Genomic DNA, 18767 nt, shown 5'->3' with positions numbered 1-18767 from the left:
AGTCTTCATCAAAAATAAAATTCATCTCATTCTAGAATCACATATAAACCCAGCAATGCAGTCCCAAGGAATGCCAAGAAGGGCTGCTTGAGGAACAGGGCTGACCTACATTCCAAACCCACAAGGTCTGGAATGTATGCTGGATGTACCCTGCTTTATATCAAGTGTCTTTTCATCTTTAGTCCAATGAGGGGTGATTACACACAGTTTGGGGTAGAGGAAACCAGGAACAGAAAGGCAGGGTAGCTTTTTCAAATTGTCACAGCTCATGATGTAACTTTGAATGAGATCGATGGCCACTAGCACTGGAGGACACTTTACTATAGAAACTTCTTCTTAAGTCACACATCACCTCATACCACAGAAACACTTTTAATGTATACAGAAGCCCAAAGACAAGAACAAATCACCCCCTCGACATGACAGAGTATGTGACATTTGAATCATGCAATTCACTAAGGACAAGGCGTATACAGAAAACAAAGGCATGTCCACATTAATTAACATCACCTGTTTGGCCAACCACAGGGATGTGGATGAATTTCTGGTGCACAGGTATGGAACAGACACACTGTGACAAGCAGTAAAGCCGAGAGGTCAGCAGTGGTGAACTTGTGGAAGAACTTCCGCTTTCGCTCCCACAGCTGGCTAGACCAGATGTGTCCCAGAGATTCATCTTGTGTCTTCCTTGTTTGAGAACATCTTCCTTCATCCCTGTTTCTAAAACTGAGTTCTGGACTGCTTTGGTGTTCAAGTATCCCTGCCTTTCAATGCAGCCATGTTAGAATTCTTAGGTTCTTAAAATTTCTCCCCAGTGTTATGTGGTAACCTTATACAAAATAAATAAATAAATAAATAAATAAATAAATTCTCAGTTTGATGCAATAGTCCTTGGAATAAGAGAACAATGGGTTCTATATTAAATGTATTCTCTTCTACTCAAGAACCTCATCCCTGGAAATATCCAGCTTTCTTTTATATCATCATTTCCTTTTCTTTGACTTATTCACAACAACCAGAAAAGGGCTCTAATTTCTTTCTTATTTAAGTCTTTGAATTCTTGATTTTTTTAAAACATTTTTTATCAAAAAAGAGTTTTAATGTAAAAAATTAAAGGCTTATGAAACTGATGGGCTGTGTGTGTGAGATCACGGAGTGGAGCTGCCAGCTGCTGGCATCCCAGGTGTCATGAAGTACAGAAAGCATGGCAACTCTAGAGTCTCAGCCTCAAGTGCTTCATGCCTGACAACAGAAGTTCACATCTGGCATCAGAAAGCGATGGGTAAGCCATCGTGTAAAGCACACCCTCCAGCTGCAACCCTCATGTCCTTCCACACCTGGGACAAGAGTATTTTGTTTTATGTTTGTTTGTAGCCCATACACTGGAACTCTAAAGACAAAGAAACATATCGGTTTTTGTTTCCAGGCTTCCACCTCTTCCTATCAAAAGTCGGCAGAAGGCAGCATGGGGATCCAACCTACCCATTAGTTTTGTCTTGTTTATCCTTTGTTTTAGTTTGCAGCTCCAAATCCTTCCTCACCTGCGTTGTCTCAACCAGTTCAAGCAGCTGTCTATCACACCAAGCCTGCAACTCCACACTTCTTCCAGTTACTGCTAATCTCCATTTTACCAGTCTACACAAAACCACGTATTTTCTTCATCTTGCTTGACTAATCCCCCCTTCTTGAAACAATCTTTTATCCTTTCCTCCAAGTATTTTTCTGAATGGGTTGAGATATAATCCTGGTTTCACTGTCTTCTCCCTTTATCCTCCAAAAATGAATGGGTGGTTCTCCCTTCAAAACTGTTTCTTCCATGTCCTCCTGCTCCACTGGTAGGGACCACAGAACTACTCAGTCAACAAACTAAGATGTCGTTCTCCGTTTGTTGGAAAGAATGGAGCTTGGTCTGCCTATACATTCCATCACTCACTTTGATTGCCCTGGTATTACTCTGTCCCATATCATCTACCACTTAGACTGTACCAAGTTCCTTTTGTCTCTCCCTGTTTTTAATCTTATGCTGTCAGTCTTTTACCCACATAGCAACCATCAGTTTATGCTGTCAGTCTTTTACCCATATAGCAACAAACACCAGTTTGTCCTAGTTCCTAAACCTGTTTTTTAGTATTGAAATAAAACACATGTATAGGAAGTGGATAAAACATGCACATTCAGCCTACTGAATTAATACCAAATTAGCATCCATAGAATCCATCACCTGACAGTTCACAGTTTAGACTCTTACCAGTTCTTAACTTGTACAATAAAAGAGCGACTAATTTTTTATAAAATTTTAGTACTTAATTAAGTACATCCCAGCTAAATAAACAATACATTTTTCTTTAACTATGATTTCATTCATTTAGTATTGCACTCATAACTATCATGAATATTTGTGTCTGTAGTGGTAAGCAATCTATTTCTAATGCTATGTATTCAACAGAAACCCATTGTGTGCTTATGTCACCATTTTTTCCATTGCATTGTTGATGGAAGTCTTTAGTTTTGTATCCTTATAATTAATACTGCTTTGAGCATCTGTATGATGTCGTTAGCAAGCACCAAAAATATTTTTATTGGGTACAAAATAGTCAGTAGAATTCTTATGATGGGTTATTTTTATCTTCAATGCTGATAAAAAAAAAAACCCTTTCTGAATTGTTTCCCAAAGTAAGATTTCCAAATTGCAGTGAGCATAGACACTATAATATGTGTTTCTTTATCACTTAACTAAATATGATTATTTCTCATCTCTCATTAGTTTAACAAACATCATGATCCTTCAACTCTCAACCTTTCTGCACACATCTAAGGGAACAAACATGTTCAAACATATTGCATTTTCATAATAATCAAGCTCCAGAACTTTTCCATAAATAAAATACAATTAACAATACAGTGTGACCTAAACCTTCAAATCTGCACATCACCTTATGAGTCTTCGTAGAAGTAAATCTAAAGCACTCTGCCTGGGATGGTATCTGGATTTTTTTCCGTATTAGAGTCTCAACACAGGGCCTTATAAATGCTAAGAAAATGCTCTACCACTTACCTAAACCCTAACCTATGTTTACAACTTGAATGTGACATAAGATCTTTTATAGCTCAGGCTGGCTTTGAGCTATGTTGTCAATGTTGAATGCTAGCCATAGATATCTGCATGCCTCTGCCTCCAGAATTCTTGGATTAAAGGTGTATGCCACCGTACCTAGGCCACATTTTTTTAAAACATCTGGAGTTTCACTGTGGTTTGTCTAGGTGTTGATTCGTTTTCATTTATTTTGTTGTGGTTTTCCAAGATGACCGTAGTAACTGAACTACAGATCACCCTTGTGCTGCTGTTGGGTTTGAAAACTCCCCAGACCTGAGAGGACTCAGAAGTAATGTGGCCCATAGAAGAGTTGTTTTACCTGAAGCTGTCTTTTGTCATTCAGTGTAGGTCTGCAGGAAAGGCATTGGAAGTCACCAGATCCATCCGAGCAGCCTTTCTGTCAGAGGGCCTTCTCATCTCCCATATGTAGCTTTCAATCAATAAATGCCTCCCAGACAAAAGTAGAGCCAAGCACTGAACTCGCTGGAAGCTGCTGAAAAGTCTTCACTCCAACACAATCTAGCAGGTTAAAATAAAAGCTGCTATATATTTTGGCCACAGTGGACTAGCTAATCTGAGCTACTTCATCAAGTACAGGCTGAAGCTAAAATACTGCTAATCTTTTAAAACTGTAAATTATAGGATTTATGCCTGAGGATCAATCAATAACTATGACACACAAAAGAGCAGTGGCAAAGAAGCAGATTTTCCACATGAGTTTCAAAGTAACAATTTGACGAGGTGACCACAGAAAGACCAAATGTGCTAAAGAATTTAAACAACAACAAAACACAAACTAGCCTTTCAAGGAGGGAAGATGTAATCTCCTGATTAAAGAAGTGATTTATGAAGCTAGTTTGCAAAATCAAGAAACTTAGTTAGGAAAAGCACTGAGCTGACTAGATCTAAAACATCAAAATGAGAGGTAAGCTAAAACATTTTATGGTATCAAGAATGACACCACCCCTCCCCCAGCAGTGATGATCCAAGATGCACAACAAATCTCAAACAGCTGAAATAATCCTAGATGAAAAGATTTGATTCTAAGCACAATGACATCCCAACAGAGAGTCTATATATATGGAATACACTGTCAAAATAAAACAAACCACAGAAAAAAATTGGAGGCATCAGGTGTGGCATTATAGAAGCTCATCTCTGGATCCTTAACAACCCATGAAGCACCATTCAAGAGTTGGTTTTCTCCACTGCTCCACCTCTTTCCCAGCACCATAGCCCTCCCAAGGTCAGCAACAGCAACTGATGGGTAGAAGAAGAGCACATCCCAGGAAGGGGCATCTAATTAAACCCCGATCCTTGAGTTCAGGAAGCTTCATTGCAGTGGAGAATTTCTACCAGATAAAGACTAAAGTCTTTAAGATATCAGGGTAGACATCCAGGTTTTAGTATTGGGTTTATATTGTCATTTAAGAACAGGGATTTTTCTTCATTACTTACAAGTCATCAGAAGCCTCAGAGTCTCTAAGGCATTCTACCAAGAGTGGAAAATAAGTTTCTGGTAAATTAATTATAAAGGGTCAGTGATAGTTAAAAATACAGTTTAGATAATTTTATAATATCCTATTTTTCAGAGAAAAAATGAGAGTTTGAGGAAAATGATTACTGGTGGAGTTGGGTAGGTTAGCAGAGAAAAGGGTGGATCTAGGAAGGCCAGCAAGGTATCTGGTGCTGTTACCCCATAAGGATAAGTAAAAAAATAAACTCCCTTCAGTTTGGGCCACTTGAAAGTAAGGCATGTCCCTGTCACACAGTGGGCAGCTTTGAGATGCTAATAGAGAAATCAGATTACCTTAAGGTCTTCAGTGTTTGTTCTGCCTCTATAGTTTACTGCCAGTGTTTCTTCCAGTTAATTGTTACAATTGTTTAACTGTTAATTCGCTTTCCTTATGGAGAAAGTGAGAAAATAATACTTGAAAAAATTCTGTAAAATGTATAGTGAAGTATAAGCCTGTTATAAGTGAAATGAATGATCATTAAATTGCCCAAATAAATGAATGAATGGATGGATGAATGAGTGAGTGAGTGAAATGTGAATCCATATCAGGAGCAGAAGAAATAAATGCTATATTATACAGGCACTTCAGCAGAACTGAACTCTCTCACATAAGTGTATATTCCTCTGTGTGTGTGTTTTCAATAATCAAAGTGGTTTTTAAATATTAAATAGATGTTTTGACTGCCTCAAGGACTAGTCTGGAGTATCCACCTACCCTGGCATGAACCTATTGGGGTGAGTGCCCCTACTTGCTATTCAGCTTAGCGTTTGCCAGCAAGCATTCAGAGCCCTGTGCTAAAGGCTGCTGGCAAGCCTTCCAGTGATGGCTGAGTTGAAATGAATAGCAAGGCAGTGTCAGCTGCCGGCTTTCATTACATCCTTTTTGACTGAGTTGAATATTAAAACAAGGCCACCTGATAGAGTCATCTTGGATTCCTGCAGGAAGAGACTGAAGGTGCTGGAAGCAGAATGAGGTGCAGGTGGGATAGCATAATAAGTTCCGCAATTTACAAGTGTTAATATGAAATCAGAATGAGAACCTCACTGGAAAGAATCTATAGGCTATTTATCCGCTCAAAGTGACCTTGTAATCCATCAGTCATTAAAAAGATAGCAAAGATCGTGAATGCCACCCTGTGGCTACCAGAAGAAATTATATTTAATACAGCATAATTTTACATAATTAGGTGGTAATGAGAATGTGATTAAAAGAATTCATGCAGATGTCATGGGGAAAAGGTGAAGGGACACTCAGGTAAACTGTTGTCACTACAAGGATATCATTCATGGAGTATTACTCAAAGTGCTGCGGGGAAAAAAAAAAACCCTCCCTAATCTTGCCTCTTTAAAGGAAGACAATAAAATAAAACCAACAAATACTGATTAGAGTCACACAAACCATCAGACAGAGACAAGAATAGATTACTGGCAATGGCACCAGATTCAAGCACAGAGGAGTGAAGGTAGGCTTTATAGTATCCCTCTTGCTAAGCATACAAAAATGAGGTGAGACGGTGATGAACAGTAAGGAAGGTGAAGGTCCCACAGTAGGCAGACAGCAGAATGCATGGGGCTTTAGCTTTCTGAGACTATGGACTTTTAGTCAAAATCAGAACGTATGTGTGTGTGTGTGTGTGTGTGTGTGTGTGTGTGTGTGTACAGCTCAAAGGGAAGTTTTAAGGGTGTGTTCTCTCCTTTCACTACAGGTTCCTGACATTGAACTCAGGTCATCGTATTTTCCTTCTTAAGCCCTTTTAACTGGTTTAAAACTAGACCTTCTAAAAAAAAAACAAACAAACAAACAAACAAAAAAACTAGACCTTCTAAAATGTAATAACTTAGATTATTTATTATTAGTCATTTCATGTGTGATTTGTCTGTGTGTATATCTGCGTATACATGTATATCTGGTGCATATGGAAGCCAGAAGAGAGCATGAGATGCCCTGGAACTGAGTTAGGGATGGTTGTAGGCCACTGTGTGGGCACTGGAAATTGAACCAAAGTTCTCTGGAAGAGCAGCCAGTGCTCTTAACTGCTGATTCCAGTCACTCTCACTTAGATGTCAAAAGAATCAGACTGTCTTCAAGAACTCTAAGGGCAAATGCAAGATGGCTACTTCAGTTGTCCAGCACCTGACAGTGGTGGCTTGAGCCTAGATGGATGTACACATGTCATAGAAATAACCAGATTTTATTCAGATAATTAACTTAAGTTCAAAACCATTTATTACCAAATTCAATCAATATAAATCAATATAACATACAAAATCCAAAATACAAAGTTTAATGGCTTACTGAACTTACAAGTGAGAATATTTGAGAAAAAAATGCTAATTGGCCTGATGTGTCCACTATATATCGCATACATGTACCCACTAATAACACTCCTGTTACCCTCATTCAAATCCCTTCTATGATGCTCACCCTCTAAAGTTGATACCCTCTTTTTCTTTGATTATATTTGTTACATGCATATATGTCAGTGTGTGTATGTCCTATAGACATATATAACCTGCTGAGTTTTGTTTGTTTGTTTGTGAACATGTGGTTTCAAAGCTGACCACTCTGTGTTGGATGATCAATAAGGGGCTTATTTTTGGGAAAGGCTAGTTCTCATTAGCTCAGCACTCAATAATTGCTTGTAGCCCTTTATCTAGGGGTAGGACACCATGAAAAAAATTTCCCTCTTCCATGTTAACATGTCCAATGGCATTGCAGTGTTCCTGTCTTGCTCAGGTAGCCATTTCTGGGGGACATTCACAGCTAAGTTTCAGGTATTTGGGCTCTTGCAATTATTCTGCTTCCTCATCTGCAACACTCCCAGAGCAATAAATGCAGGAACTGTGGTGTAGATACTGTCATTGAGGCTGGCTTCCTCATAATCCTCTGATCAATGGATAGTGCCCAGCTGTGATTTTCTATAATGTTCTCCTTTCCCTGTAAAGAAAACATGGAAGAAGTGGAAGCCAAACTTATCTGTGGGTATAAGAATGAGATTTAGAAGCCAGTAAGGAATTATGATGGTCCAACAAAGTAACAGCAGTAGATTCTTTTCTAAGGTCATGATCTCGCTAGTACCAAACATGTTTACATTTCTAATACAAGCCATGATTTTCCTCCTCTTTCATGGACCTTAAGTCCAATTAGACAGACGTTGGTTGCCACTGACACGACTGCCATGTATTTTATCTTTATTGCATATCTTGCCATGCTGTAATTGGCACAGTTCACAGGTGTTTCAACCAAATAGGACTATTTAATTGCTTCCCTTTCCATTGACAACTTGCATAGTATTTTCTGGAACCATGAAAGAAAGATCACAAGAATGAGACTTTCAGGTCATCCAAGTCCTGTATCCTAAATGTGTGGTGTCTTCAGCAATAGAAGCCCACCTCCAAGCACTGAGAAGCAACAAAGGGTTACATCAATAACCAATTGTTTTGGAAGTCATTCAGGCCTCCCTGACCAACCCTTCAAAAGATAATTTCTTGTATCTGGTTCTGGGATTTCTGTATGGCTCTTGTGCCAGTCCAAATAGTGTAATGTCATATGTGTTTATACCTATGTGTGTGTGAGTGTGTGTGTTATGTATAATTTGGGGTAAGTATAAAATATTATGATTCTTTAAAGCTTCAAAAATATGTACAACTGTTATGTATCTTTTTTAAATTAAAAATTATATGCTAGTGCATCTCTTTATATTACTTAAGGGGGTCCCGCAGCCAATATTCTTGGATATGGGACCTTCATATCTAAAGATTGAGAGTAACTGAGATCCCCTCAGGATACTTGGATATCCATAAACAAATGACTCTAGCATGGTGGTCAGGCTTCAACCACGCAATGCTCCCTTAGCCTTTGAACATAAGTACAGTTACCTGTGCATGAGCCTCTCATACCAGAGGCCAGCTGCAGAGCTCAAGCCTACCATGGCACTTCCCACCCATCACACTGTTTGTCCCCACAAAAGAGGAAAAAGAAACCAACTTCTCAATATTGAGATCTGAAGGGATGAAATCGCAAGCATCCCATCCCGGGTCACCACAGTCACCTAGGTTATAAAATTACTTAACCTACTCTCAAACTCCACCTCTAAGGTAAGCAAAGTTAATGTAGAAGAAGACATATTAGGCCAGCCGAGCACAGGGGATGTTCACGTATTAATGCCACTGTTCCAGAGTTCAAGGTTCGCCTACAACTCCATTTTTCACCCAATAAAAAGTTCACTAAAGATCACAGGAGAAAAGATGCTGTGAGCCGTGCATGACACCAAACACACACACACACACACACACACACACACACACACACACACACAGAGTATACTTCTAGAAAGGTAGGGTAGACAAGGGATGAGTAACATTTTAAAAGATAAACATATATATGGAGAGAGACAGATCATATACTCTAGCAAAAATATTACATTATTTAACTAAGGTAAATACTGACTCTGGAGGTAAAAATACTCTAAGGGCTGTGACACTGAACTAGCCTCTACCATCAAAAAGAATAACAACAAAAAAAAGCACTGTAGGAAAAAAGAAGATGGCCTTGTCAGTGCTCAGACAGGGACCTGAGCAAATGCCACCTCCCTATCTAACAGATGCAGAGCCTGACAAGCCTCTAAAATGAAGCCAGCCAGGCACAATGAAGATCAACAGTGAAAATGTTCTGTGTCATTTTGTATCCAATTCTTGGCACAAACAATGAGAAAAATCGAGAAAATTGTTAAAGAGATATAAACGTTTTGGAGAAAAGTGGTGGTGCCTGAGAGTTTAAAGGACAGTAGAAGAGGGGTATTGGATCATGAAATCCATTCATAAAAGTTGCTGGTTCAGGTCACAGACTGAAAGGCATGCCCTACTGTAAGTTTAGAAATCATGCAATTCACCTCAGTTCTTCTCTGATTAATTAAAAATATGTTTCTAAATCATCAGTACTCAAAAACTGTTCTTGGGGAGTCAAGCTTGGCCTTTATTATAAGAGTTTAGTTTGAGAAAAAAATCCTGAAGTTCACATTGAGGTAGGAAATAAAAACAAAATCCATGAAACAAAATCCACAAAAAGGAGAAACAGGGGCTTGGTTCAAAGGGCCTTCTGAGGAGCCCTCTTTATCTCGTTCATGGGAATGGCCAAGAAGTTTCCATGGTGTATGTGGAATAAATACATTAAACTTTTCAGAATCCGTGGCTTAGGACAATATATTTCTGTAAGATGTTTCAGCTTTTAAAGTATATTCTAATTTTTTTTTTCTGTCAGCCCCATGAAATCAGTAGGAAAAGCAGTGCTACCACTGTGAAGGCAAAAATGGTGTTTTAACCTTTTTCTCTGAGGAGGAAATAAAAGTCTAGGTATTTGCTCAAAACCTCAAAGTCATCACAAGGACTGTAACAGAATGCAGAATTCTGACTGTTTAGCTTGAGAAGTAACATGCTTTACTTCTGAGAGAGCTGAATGTTGTTTCTATAAGCATTTTTTTTCTCCAAAGTCTTTTGGCACCTGTAAAATGAGGGAGAAAAGTATCCTGTTATAGGGCTGTAGAGACTGTCCAAATAATTTGGGATTTTTTTTTTCCTAAACTGGGAGGATGACATTGTGGGGAAATTAAAGTCAAATGAGGGGTATTCAGATCAGCTAACCATGAAAAGCAAAGATGGTCTTTCAGGTGAAAATTTAAAACTACATGAGTATCTTTTGCAGTTTTGCTCCATCTCAGATGGTGTTATCCTAACAGCTTAGATCCATGACTTCAGTCAGAAACTGATATCCTTAAGGTTGTTAATTTTCTCTATTTAAGTGAATAATATGCTTTAACTGGGAGATAAAATATGCTTTAAACCCTAATTAAAAATGAGGATTACAATATGCTGACCTTATAGAAAGAAAACTAAACACAAAAGAAGTTGCCCTTGGGGTTAATGGGAAAAGAAATTGTTATCTTGGTTCCTTTCCCTTTTTAAAAAAACATTTCGATTCAAACCTAAATTGAATATTGGATTAGCTCTAATAAAGAATGGTCATGTATTGAAAAATGTAGTATGATCCTCTTTGAATGATTCTTATTTACATGTTGAAACAAAAAATGTTTAAAATAGTAGACTGTCCTCAAATATTTCTTATCATAAAGCTCAGACTATGGTTAGATGTATGAACTGAGGCAATACAGACTATCTCCTCAAGAACATACACATCTCAGTGTATACCAAACAGCGAACTGTCAGAAAAACATAGATGTATTCATTAGTCTAGCTAGCTGTTGCCTCCCATTTGCTTTGCAATCAGGATATTGGAAGCATGGACATGGAACATCAGGTTTAATGTAGCAACACTGAATTCAAAGGAAGTACCCGTTTCCTTGTGCGTCTAGACAGCAGGAAAGTAAGAGGCAGGGAAGAGGGATGACCAACACTAGCCTTTCTCAGCATCTTCTGGTTGTGGTGGACACTGGATCTATAGATTAACTGCTATTTTTCTAAAAATATTATTAAAGCCTATTTATTTATACATTTCTTGTTCAATAAATATTTTAAATTATCAACTATTTGCAGGCATAGAATAAGAGCTTGTTAATTTTTTTTCATTGAACTTATAGTGATCCATAAACATGCTTATATATTTGCTCATATTCTTTGAGTTACATGCAGAAAGTCATTAGAGAGTCATCAATTGAGTGTGAAAACAAATCTCAAGCATGGCAAACAATAAGACCTCAGTCAAAACAACATTGCACGTGCAATATGATCAAAGTATGGTGTTGAATTTGGTTCCTGAAGTCTAGTTAAGAGCACATGTACCCCAATTTATTTCATGTTTTAAAAGAACAATATACATCATAAATTTTTGGTTGTCAAGAAATCCTGCTGGGTTCTCTGGGCAACTATTTATGCCTCAGCGTTATATCATGTGGCTCCCAGGTCAACCAGGGCTTGGTTCATTTGGTATGAATGAGATTACTGCGTTTCTCCATAAACGTGGTCTCTTGATGTCAAGAAAGCTAAACCACAGCCTAATCAAGGCTTCTAGCTGCATGTCTCCCATTTGCCAAAGCAAGCCATGCAGTAATCCCACAGCCAATATGACAAAGGATTGCAGCAGGACTTACGCTGCAAACCTGAACAGATGACAGACTCAGCTACAGGTCGTATGTCTCTGGGATGCACTCTCTAAGAGCTGCACATTTTCATACACAGTCTGACAGGGGTAAACCAAAAGATTAATTCATCTTCTTAAAATAAAGTGAGATTACAAATATATTTTTCTTTTTTCTATGAACTAAAACTTCTACAATGAAAATGTGTCATACATTGTTTCTGTTAAAGAATCCAAATTATTTCAAACAAGTTGTGGATATATGTTATCCAACAACTGCAGAATTAGGGTGGCAAATGCTTAGTTCTCAACATTTCTAGCCCTGTGACTTTTTAATATAGTTCTTCATGTTGTGATGAACCCCCAACCACAAAACTATCTGTTAGTGCTTCATAACTGTAATTTTGCTACTGTCATGAATCATAATGTAAATATCTGTGTTTTCTGATGGTGTTCGGTGACCCTTGCAAAAGAATCCTTCAACCCCTACAGGGTTGACCCACAGGTTGAGAACCACTGGCTTTGTGGGTAAAGGCATTTGTAGCCAAGCCTGAAATCAAGGGTTTGATCCCCAGGCCCCACAGAGCAGAAAGAGAGAACCACCCCACAAATATCCTCTGAACTTCACACATAACATGTATGTCTGCACACACACACACATACACATACAAATACACACAAATAAATGAATGTAAAAAATGGTTTAAAACTATAGAATCGGTTCAACCTTTGTATCTACCACAGTGCACATTTCAGAGGAAACATCTCTTCAGCAGACTTTGCCACTCCCCATCTTTATGGAAGGAAGCCTGCAGTGCTGCAAATTGCCATTTTTTTTTCTTCACTTTGCCAAAGTTCACCCATCCATTTAGCTTTGCAGGGTGAAAATTAGATATGAGTCATATGCCAGTCATCAAAAATTGCAGTAATATTAGCATGCTTTCCAACAGTAATTAAACAGACACACTCACAGCAAAGTCAAATTAAACTCAGAGGCATCACCTCACTCCCCACCTTTACTAATGAAGTTTGAGATCTGGGTTGTTCTCACCCCTTTTGTGGTATCATTTTCTCAAGGTCCCCTTTATTCCAAAGCATTATGTAGCAAGTTTGGGCCATACACAAGTCTTCTGCTTGCAGTTTGTTTGGTCACCCAGTTCTTTGCTGTTTTCTGCTGTCATTCAATGACATATTATATATATAATGTATATATAGTATATAACATATATATTATATATTTATCTATAATCATATATAAGATATAATATATATACATATAATATATATATATATATGTAGTCCCTCACCAAACACAGTGTTTATTTGACTATATGAAAAGCCATAGACAGCTCTGAGCTTTGCATATCAGACTTAAAAACAACCAATTACTTAACTGTTACTCAAGCATTTGCATGTTTGTAGGTAAACAGAAATCACAAATTCTATCTTTGGCTTTGAGAAATCCATGCATATTTATTTCCTGGTTGTCAATGTTCAGGTTTTTCTCCCAAGTGATGATGCTAATTTTTGGCAAGGGAAGATGTATCTTCTAAATGGGACTTGCTACTATCAATCAGATGTGTTCCTGTTCTGGAGGCTGCAAAGGGCCTTTGGCTCACAAATAAAGCTCTTTGCAGTTGTATCTCTTACAGGTGAGAAACTGAACCAATACATAATAGAGACCCCTCTAGCTGGAGGGGACAAAAGCTACACAAGGAGAGCAACAGAACCAAAAAATCTGGCCAAAGAGTCTTTTCTGAGACTGATACTCCAACCAAGGATCATGCATGGAGATAACCTAGAACCTCTGTACAGATGTAGCCCATGTAGCTCAGTATCCAAGTGAGTTCCCTAGTAAGGGGAACAGAGACTGTCTCTGACATGAACTCAGTGGCTGGTTCTTTGATCACCTCCCCCCAAGGGAGGAAGACACGCAGCTTCCACAGAGGAAGACAACGCAGCTATCCCTGATGAAACCTGATAGACTAGGGTCAGATGGAAGGAGAAGAGGTCCTCTCCTACCATTGGACCTGGGGAGGGGCATGGGAGGAGAAGAGGGAAGGAGGGCATGATTGGGAGGGGATGAGAAAGGTGGCTAAATAAATTGTATAATTGAAAAAAATTGTAAAAAAAAACTTAAAATAAAGAAATAGAGATTACTCTCCTTCCCTTTGTACCATTCCTGAGAGCCCTGCCTATCATCTGGGGCTAAGAGAAGATAGTTTTTGCAATGAAAAGACTTATGCATTGATATTTCCTGGAGACAGAGTAGAGTCAGACATTATGAAGGCAGGAAATGGGGCTTTTTCAGAAGCAACTATCTCTCCTTTATGGCCCCTCTTTTCTTCATACTGGGTATTTAAATCTGAGGATTATCTAGCTTTTTACAGATGATAAAAATAGGTGGAAAAATGTTGATATAATAAAGTGTGTGTTGTCAACTGTGCTGTGTCAACATTTTCTTCTAACACATCAAATGTGGTTTAGGAGCCTTGCTCTTTTAAAGTGTTTCCTTTCTCTCTCCCCCTCTCTCTCTCAATGTGGTTTAGGAGCCTTGCTCTTTTAAAGTGTTTCCTTTCTCTTTCTCTCTCTCTCTCTCAATGTGCAATCTTTAAAAATTATTTATCTGTTTATTTAATTTTTACAATTTCTTGACTTTGTATCCCTGCTGCAGCCCCTTCCTCATCTCCTCCCATATCCACCCACCTTCCCTCTTCTTCCCCTATGCCCTCTCCCTAGTCCCCTTCTCTTTTTAAAGCTCTGACACTTCTAGGGTTTCAATGTCCATATCTATTTCCTTATTTTTCCAAGGCATGATGGTTACTCTTAACAATCGCAAAGTCTGCATACCCAGATGTCAGCCAAGCTCAAGAGTAGAGCCTGGACTCAAGCAAACTGTGGGGTCAGCAAACTTGCCTTCAGTAGTGCAGGCTCTGATGCTTAGAACAACCATTTATGACTTCTGGGCTGGCCTCTCTGCATACTTCCTCTCTCTCTTCAACTCTAAGGAGAGATGATTTGTTCACTTGTGGAAGGCTGTGTATGGCGATTGCCTCATGTCTTGAAAGACATTTCCAAGGCGAGGAGCAGTGAGAGTCTTTCCATCAGGTATCTGATTATGATTGAGGAACAGAGGGACAAGAAGGGATTTTGTTCTTAAGAGTTTAAAATCTGTAAAGTGGTAAAGAATACTAAAACCTACCTCACGCTTGTTGTAATGATTAAATGGATTATTATAATTAAGTAATTTTCTGTTCGGAGGGAATGGCATGATTCTGTTCCAAGCACCAAGGAGACTGTGGCAGGAAGATCATGAGTTTGAGGCTAGTCTGGACACATACTAATATCTTGTCCCAGATGATGAAACCAAGTCTAACCATACCAAACCAAAACAGAAAAAAAAATGCAAACACTAAAATCACTTCAAAGAGCAGGGGTAGGGGAAAAGAAAGGGAAAGGAGGAAAGAAAATATATGAAATTTAAAAATATAATAAAGTTCATGAAACATTGTTCACAATGTTAGCAATCAATAACTATTAGAATACATATATCTCTTTTTTTCATGCACCTGAATGTGGTCCCCTTAGCTAACATCTCCCCTATAATGTCTAACCCAGAGGTCCTATACCCCTATGAATATGAATAGCTAGAAGAAGCATACAAAAAAGGCCAATACATAAGAGGAATCTCAATGTTACATAAATTTAATTTATGCAACAAATTTTTATAGAAATTTTTGCAAAAGTGGTAAATCAGAAACGGTGTAATCTATAATTATTCAAAATGAAATAATTATCAATTAGTATAGCACGGGGAGCTTATATACATGTCTATACATTGCACGCTACTTTATTTTTCCATACCTATCTTAACGTTTATCAAAGCACAGTAGGGATTCTGATATAAAGATTCTTTGAGGCTAACAATTTGTATTCTAGAAAAATCTATCAGACGACTCTAATATGCCTCTATATATCCAGTGTCTACTGGCATCTACTTATATTAAATCAGTTTACAGAGGAGGAAATGAGAAAAACAAGGCTGAATGGTGGAAAATGGCTTTGCCAGGGCAGTATGACCAGACTTCCCCTGATTCTCACTAGCTTTTCTGCCAATTTAGAGTTTTGTTGTGTAACAGTTTTCTCTGAAATTAAAATACCCCACCCTGCAAAAAAGTTCCCTAAGCAGAACCATATATAACTCAAAATAGCTTCAGGAAGTCCCAGAAACCTATCAGATTCACTAGGCCCTTCCCTCTCAGAGTAAACACGCCAAGCTTCAAAGAAGATCCTCAGACAAACCAAACTATGAAGAAGACTCTGAGACCAGAAAAGCTGCCTGGAAGAGGTTCCGAATAACTGAGTCACTGGGAAAGGACGTGCTCCAATTTGATGAGCTGTGCAGTATTCTCCAAGTCTCTGGCTTCCGTGACCTGTCACACACCCACGCTGGGGTGGGTTTTCATGACGCACCTTTCTTTGAGTCATTTCTGCTCCTGTAAGTAACCCTAACAAAACTAGTTGGTATACCAAGTTGGATATTAGTAGTATTTGTTGTCACTCACTGCCTGTGTAGCATCTCCACAGGAGATGTCTTATCACAGAACAGGCTTCCACTCTTTAGTGATATATGCTTGCCCTCATATTAAAAAAAAATCTCTGGAGTCTTTGGGGATACCCTACATATACCCAGAATAGAGACAACCCTACTAGCCATTAAAGGCTTCCTGGTATGCCTTTGTTGTCTTGGTCAACCCTGAATTACTGGGCTCATGTTCTTGAAACTACTGGGCCATGCCTCCTCCAAATGTCCTGTGGTATCTCTTTCGTTTCCATTCCTCCCTCTGTACTGATGCCCATCTATTGGTGTGGTCATTTCCAGGTGGTACCACTGCCTACTGGAGACTAGAGCCCACTGAGCTCTGAGAACTTGAAAATGCCTGAGGTTTGTGCTGTGTATAATACAAAGTAGTGCATGCATGCAGTAGCCTGCCATTTCATTTTAGCACAGGAACTCTGTGTTGATTAAAGCTTTGCATCTGCTTTAATTGATCTCTCTGGTTTTCTTTCCGTATAAGAAGAGTGTTCTTAAACTGAATTTATGAGTAACAACAACAACAAAAATAAACATATACAACTATTATTATCATTATCTAATGCTTTCTGAACATATGCTTTGTCCAAGATATGGTGCTAGTTATTTTACCATGCCAATTTATTTGGTGTTTACACTCTCCATGGAACACATGTATTATTATCCCAATTTATTGATAGGACTGTAGGATGTTTTGTGGCATGCACAAGAGCTATCAACTAGATTCAGGCGTAGCTGATATTCTAGCCAAGTGTGCTGATTAGTTTCTTTCAGCCTGACACAAAACATAGTCACCTGGGAAGAGAAAACCTCCACTGCAGCCTCAGACTGCTCTGTGGGAATGTCTGATGGACATTTTCTTGGTTGCTGTTTGATATGGCCTGGCCCACTGTAGGTGATATCACCTATGGGCGGGTGTGCATGGGTTTTCACAAAAAAAGTAGTTGAGCAAGCCAGAAGGAGTATGCCAATAAACAATGCCCCTCCATGATCACTGCTTCAGTACCTACCTTCAAGGTTCCTACCTAGAGTTCCTACCCTGACTTATTTCCCTTGGTAATGAAGTATAACCTGTAAGCTGAATAAACCCTTTGTTCGCCAAGTTGGTTTCATCAGTGTTTCATCACAGCAACAGGGAAGCAAGCTTGGACATCAAAGTATGCTGCCTCCCAAATGCAAGGTCCCAGCCTTCTTATTTCACCACATAGGTTTCAAACAGTTTCTAAATTCATTCATACTATATGTAAAGTGCTTCTGAAGTAAATTTGTTTTTCTTTCTGGGGAGAAATATTAGGTATTCAAGGGGCCTTTTCGATAGGAAGCTCTAGAATCTGTTAGGAAAACAGATGCCTTGCTCCTCTGCGGGTCAGCGTCCCTGCTTCAAACAGCCAAACTGGGCACACACACCAGCTCAGGCTCCCACTGCAGCTCCCAGAAAAGACAAAGCCATACATTTAGCCCAGATTCACAAATTCAAACAACAAGGTCACGTGTTTCTTGTTTTCACTAGTTGATAGACTTTGGATCTGCAGTCTCCCTGAATTAACTGAAGTAGGGGAGTGATAAAATGATAGTAGAAAAGACTCCATGAAAGTGGGAAGTCCAGAAACCCAGTCATTGGAAGGTCCTGCAGAGGTCCTAGGGCAAGAGCATTTGTCCCCACCCGTGTCTGCTCAGGCCACCCTGAGGGGCGACTTACAGTGCTGCAGCTGTGCAGATTTCCATCTCTGATAAACACTCACGAGAGAGGTATTTGCTGGTGATTGTCAACAATCAAATGAATTATAGATGATGTTTGTAAACAAAATGCTGCCTTGATGAACGATGAGCTGGCTCTGCTCTGACATGACTGCTAAGTCATTCAAAGCGCTGATTAAACCCATTACTGTAAAATAATCACCATCCATTACGTTTAATGTTGTGAACTGACAACCTAGTTAAGGCAGCGGATGGTGTCAGCAAGATGATTTGTTGCGTTGCATGTCCATCATCAATAAATCACTGCGATAAATCAATGAACAGTAGCGATAAAACAATATATTTTCACATTTCTTGACATTCAATTACAGAGTGTGTATACGGACTTATTGTTAAACACAAACACTGATAGGGAAGGGTTCAGCATTCACCTGCAGTGAATACAAGGTTAATTCTGTTTTGGCGCAGACTGAAAGAGGTGTGTTCACATGTAAATGTGCGCACACGGAAGCTCCCTCAGCTACTCACCTGCTTGCTGACATCAGAACGGCACATTAAATGCAGAAGGATGGCACAAAAGACATTGCCTGTCCTGAACTTAAGCAAAGGAAACACAGTAATGCTGAACGCAGAACAGAAGGCCAGAGGTTAGGAGACCTTATGCTCATTTGCAACCGCTGTTTGATCTTGCACAGGTTGCTTAGCCTTCCTGGGACTCAGGTCTTTGTCTCTAAGTGGGGACATCACCGACTAACCTTCAGCTGATAAATACAAA

This window comes from Psammomys obesus, unplaced genomic scaffold (assembly GCF_907164565.1).
Source record: "Psammomys obesus unplaced genomic scaffold, mPsaObe1.curated_primary_1811, whole genome shotgun sequence".
Classification (NCBI taxonomy): Eukaryota; Metazoa; Chordata; class Mammalia; order Rodentia; family Muridae; genus Psammomys; species Psammomys obesus.
This window is presented reverse-complemented; position numbering follows the sequence as displayed.